Source organism: Chiloscyllium plagiosum, unplaced genomic scaffold (genome assembly GCF_037043375.1).
Source record: "Chiloscyllium plagiosum isolate Xiang-an unplaced genomic scaffold, Cpla_swu_hap1 HiC_scaffold_37, whole genome shotgun sequence".
NCBI classification, from domain to species: Eukaryota; Metazoa; Chordata; class Chondrichthyes; order Orectolobiformes; family Hemiscylliidae; genus Chiloscyllium; species Chiloscyllium plagiosum.
The window spans coordinates 88,904,904-88,910,160 of NW_028270175.1; the positions used below are offsets into that span (position 1 = coordinate 88,904,904).

Sequence of the window (5,257 nt, forward strand, 5' to 3'; positions counted from 1 at the left end):
AAAAAAAGTACGGGTATGAATTCTTCTGTTGAGGTTAAACAACAGAGATCCTTTGCAGTTCTGAGAAAGTGTGGCCCTCAGCTGAGGCAAGCTGAGAGATAAGGTGATGATGGATAGCTGCAAGTGAGGAGTAGGGCATCTAGAAGAAGAACCATTTCTGGAGTTTTTGAATTTGTAGTAGGTACTGGCTATCCCGTTCTGATCCAAATTGACTTGGTCTGAATATAGTTCGTAGTCCATGTTGGATCAGTCGGTTTCATAGGCAGGCACTGAGGGAGGAAATGTAGCTGTGGTCGCGAGTTTGCTTCAGGACGTGGCTGAGGAGCTTCAGGGCAGTGGAGGAAATCTGCTGCTTGTAGTGAGAGACAGACGCACTGAGGTGCTTGTAGAGAAGGAAGAACTTCTTCAATGCAGGCATCCTTGAAAAATGCTTTGTGGTGAGGGTAAATCAACTCGGTGAAAGTGAGGACTACAGATGCTGGAAATTTTAGTCAAGGTGTAGAGCTGGTAAAAACACAACAGGTCAGGGAGTATCCGAGGAGCAGGGGAATCGATGTTTCTAGCAAAATCCCTTATCGAGGAATAAAGCTGTGAGCGGAGGTGTTGGAAAGATAAATGGGGCACGGGTTGGTCTGGGGGAAGGTAGGTGAGAGCATGACAGTTAGATGCAGAGGAGGCAAATTGTGATTGTTCGGATAGGAGGATGGAGAGGATAGGTGGGATGGAATATAGACAGGTAAGAACAGTCATGAGGGCAGTAATGAGTTGGAAGGTGGGAACTAGGATATGATGTAGCGAAGGAATATTAGGGAACTGATGAAAGCCGCATTGATGTGTATATTTGGTGGGTCCTGAGGTGGAAGATCCGCCATTCCTCCTCCAGGCGTCGTTTAGGGTAGGGAATGGCAATGGAGGAGGCCCAGGACCTGGGTGTCCTTGACGGAGTGGGAGAGGGAGTTGAAATGTTCGGCCATGGGGGTGGTGGTGGGGCTCGTTGATGTGGGTATATTGGTGATGTCTGTGAAGCGGTCTGCAGGTAGACGTGCTGTCTCCCCAATGTAGAGGAGTACGAATCGGGAGCAGCAGATCCAGGAAATGACATGGAAAATCCTTTTAAGCTCAGTGTGTGTTTGAGCAGTGTCCTGCTTTGAACTTCTGAAAAATTGTGTCTCGGCTTCTGGCACAAGCTCACAAGCACTTCATTCGGCTTTCTTCACCTCCTCATAATCCTGAGATACATTTTCTGTTAGGAATCCAAATACCTCATGAGGTCGACGTACCAGCTTTTTAGGAACAACAAAAACAGTATGTTCATTGGCCTCGTCCTTTGTTTAGCCACATTCTAAAATGAGATGAAAATGGCTTCAACACCTTTCGAAGCACATTATGTATTTTTGAATAAATTTATCAGGATTGCCATCTGGTCTTTGGCTGTGATGGTTTTGCTCATCGTCACCACCTTCCTCAGTAATCCTCCCTTATATCTTCACCTCCTTTTTTTTAAGCCAACTTTCCCGTCGAATCTCCAATTTCGGAAGTTCAACTCTCTCACATTGATCCTTTCCTCTCTCTCTCTTGTTCCTCTTTTCCTTTGTTCTTTTTTCCACTTTCTTCTCTTTCTTTCTATCCTTCTTATCTCTTTTCACCATTTGCTCTGCTGGCGCGTAACCCTCCTTTTCTTTTATTGTTTTACTAAAGTGATTATTTCTCTTCTTTTTTTGTTCTGCGAGGGCGATTTTTTTTTTCATTTTTCTGTTTGCCTTTAATCGCAATCCACACTGTTTAGTTTCATTTTCATGTTCAACCGCCATATCTGTAATTCGATTCAGGCCATTTTCAAAGATTGTGATGGTGTTTCCAGTATGTTTAAATGCCGAGCTATTGCTGTAATTATCTTTCATTTCTCAAAATGAAGACAACATCAACTCCAGCTTGTTTAACAACTCAAGCAGCTTTCCCTTGTTCACATCTTGCGGGACGATTCAAAATCACTTCTTCCCCCCCAGAAAACTACTGGTTTAAGAAAGAGCCATTAGTACAACAAGCACTGTTTATATCAACTTTATTCAACACCTGAACAAAACACCCAACACCATTCAATCGCCGACTTTCAGTCCAACAACACTAAACCGAATTGGAATTATCCAATAGGCCAAGAAAACAGCCCGCAATACTTTATGGCCAGAGACCGACAGAAATGTACGAAGATAGCCCAGAGCCTAATTATCATTCAGAAAGTAAGGAGTTATGGGATATAGGGAAATGTGGCTGCCTGCATACAGAATTGACTATCTGAAAAAAGTCTGTGAGTGGTAGTGGATGGAAAGTATTCCACCTGAAGCTCGGTGTCCAGTTGTCTCCTGCTGGGATCTGTTCTTGGGATTCTGCTCTTTGTTGTTTTCATCAATGATTTGGATAAAGAATTGAAAAGGTGTATTTGTAGGTCTCTGGCCGTGGTAGTGGATGGAAAGTATTCCACCTGCAGGTCGGTGACCAGTGGACTCCTGCTGGGATCTCTTCTTGTGCTGTCGATGACACAAAGGTCAGTGGAATTAGTGATATTCATGAGGGTTTTTCCAGGTTACAACATGATATGGAAACGATACAGAGTTGGGGTGAGTAGCGGCAGTTGACATTCAATCTATATTAATGCGAAGTGATTCATTGAAAAGAGCTGAAAATGTGTTGCTGGAAAAGCGCAGCAGGTCAGGCAGCATCCAGGGAACAGGAGAATCGACGTTTCTGGTCTAAGGCGTGGCTTAGTTGGTCAAAGCACTGTGGCGCCGTGGCTTAGTTGGTTAAAGCGCTTGTCTAGTAAACAGGAGATTCTGGGTTCAACTCCCAGCGGTGCCTACTTGTTGTATTCATTGAGGATGGTCGAATTTGAATTTTGAACACGGCGTTAAATGCAGGATTCTGGGCAGTGCGCAGGAAGAGCCGTAACTTGGGGTCCCTGGAGTTAGATCGCTCACAGTTTTCATTCAAGTTGATGTAGTTAGTAAGAAGACATGTTTTTTTTTCCAGGGTGATTGAGTATAAAAGCCGCGAGCTTTTACTGCAGCTCTGTATAATCTGGTCAGACCACTCTTGGAATATTGTGCCCAGGTCTGATCGCCTCATTATAGGAAGGATTTAGCTGATTTAGATAGCGTGAAGAGGAAATTTACGAGGATGTTGCTTGGATTGGACGGCTCGTCTGACGAATTGACAGTGAGTGAGCTCGGGCTTTTCACACTGCAGCGAAGAAAGAAGAGAGGTGACTTGATAGAATTGTACAAGCAGTGGAAGGGATAGATAGAGGAGAGAGACAAAGATTTTTCTCCAGGGCTGAAAGACCTGTCACGAGGGGTCATAAATTTAAATTGATTGAAGGCAGGTATAAGGGAGATGTCAGAGGTAGGTTCTTTATGCAGAGATTGATGGGTTGGTGGAATGCGTTGCCAGCAGTCTTAGTACAGTCAGAGACACTAGGAACATTTAATCGACTGCTGAACAAGCAGATGAACGGTAATACATTGAGGGGTGTGTAGTAAGCTTGACCTTAGATGAAATTAACTGTTCGGCACAACACCATGGGATGAAGGGCCTGTCCTGTACTCTGCTGTTCTATGCTATATGTTCTGTATTTTAAGTTTTTTTTCTCGAAATGTGTGAAACTGGAAAAGCATAACCGATCAGGATCAGCATCGGAGAAACAGAACAATCGACACTTCGGGCACAAGACCTTCTTTTAAAAAGTGCCATTCATCAGGAAGGAAGGGCTTATGGCCACAAAATCGATTCTCCTGGTCTTCTGATACTGTCTGACCGGTTTTGCTTTTCCAGCAACACACAGTTCGACTCCGATCTCCAGCGTCTCGAGTGATCACTTTCTTGCAAGTTGATTTTCGTTTCAAAAACAGATGTGAAGTGATTGTTCCATTTCTTTTTTGCTACAGTTGAGCAGTTCACTCGGCCTCAAGCAAAACAGAATTTATTTTAAAACTACAGCTAAAACACGAAAAAAGAATGTAAAATGTAAATTAGAATAACCTGACTAATAGAAAATCCAGCAGACTCGATGGATGAACTTAGCCAAGGATCTTTACCAATTCTCGCAATATTAATATACACTTTGATAAAAGATGAGTTCAGACACAATTCCTTACAAGTAGTCGAAACGCAGGGAGAACATTTAGCCAAAAATCATCTGATGTAGCATGGAACCTTCTTTCAATGCATTGCAGCAGCTTCTCTGCCAGAACTCAAAACAAAATGGACAAAAATGTGAACTCGGAGAATTCTCTACTCTTCTGCCATTAAAGATTTGCATATATTGGCACCTGTGCCTTTACGAACTCTCTTGAGAAAAAAAGAGATGGAAAATTAACTTTGTTAAAGGTACAGCAGCATCACAACTCAATCATCCAATGCACAATTTAAAAATGTTTTGATATCGGCTCGTTATTCCTTATTTTTCTGGGGAATGTGGAACCGCCTAGTTCACCTCATCAAATCAGATTAAATGTCATTAAATTCTTTCGCAGGTGTAGAATAAGTTACAAACGGAACATAAGCAATAGAACCTCAGCAGGACATTTCACCTTCTCTCCTGTTTATCATTTAAGTAGAATCACGGCCGAAAATTTGCAACATTCTACCGTCAAAATAAATTCAGAAAACCAGCCTTCTTTTTTTTTAATTATTCACAACGTGTGGAGTCCACCAACATTTTTTTAAAAATATCTGCACCAGAAGAAGAGGGTTCTAAGCTCACTTTTTTCGATCACAACTGTCATTCCTATGTATGAGCACCAATGAGATTGCTTGGAAGTGTTTATCAGTAGTTTGAATGAAGGATTGGTGATGCAGTTCCCTCTCAGAAGAAACGTGTCGAGGAATTTGCGAATGCTGGTGTTTCCATGGGTGTACTGTCATTGACATTCTAAATGCTAACGTTTCAGAAAGTGATGTCAGAAGATATTAATTAGTTATGTTAGAGCAAAGAAACATGGAAACTGGATGCTGGATGCTGCAATAGTCCACAGTCGAGTCGAGCATGCTCAGCCATTCATTATGACCGTACCTGTTCTTGCATATCAATGCCATAATTCAACATTCGTTCCAAACATCTTGCTGAATTTAGTTGGGTTGTCTTTCAGAAAATGCATGTATGGGTTACGTTTTTAAAGATACCAGTGAACAGAATATAACAGCCTGATGTTTTAGAAAAGTTCAGAGTGACTGAAAATATCCTAACTCTTCACTGAAGTGGCAG

At 42.2% G+C, this 5,257-nt stretch overlaps 1 non-coding gene across 1 annotated transcript; it reads left to right on the plus strand.

Annotated features, from left to right (window-relative positions):
* Positions 1-2,779: 2,779 nt before the first annotated feature.
* On the plus strand, positions 2,780-2,853 carry trnat-agu (transfer RNA threonine (anticodon AGU)). The gene has a single exon. It is a non-coding gene; the product is annotated as a tRNA-Thr (tRNA).
* The last annotated feature ends 2,404 nt before the right edge of the window (positions 2,854-5,257 follow it).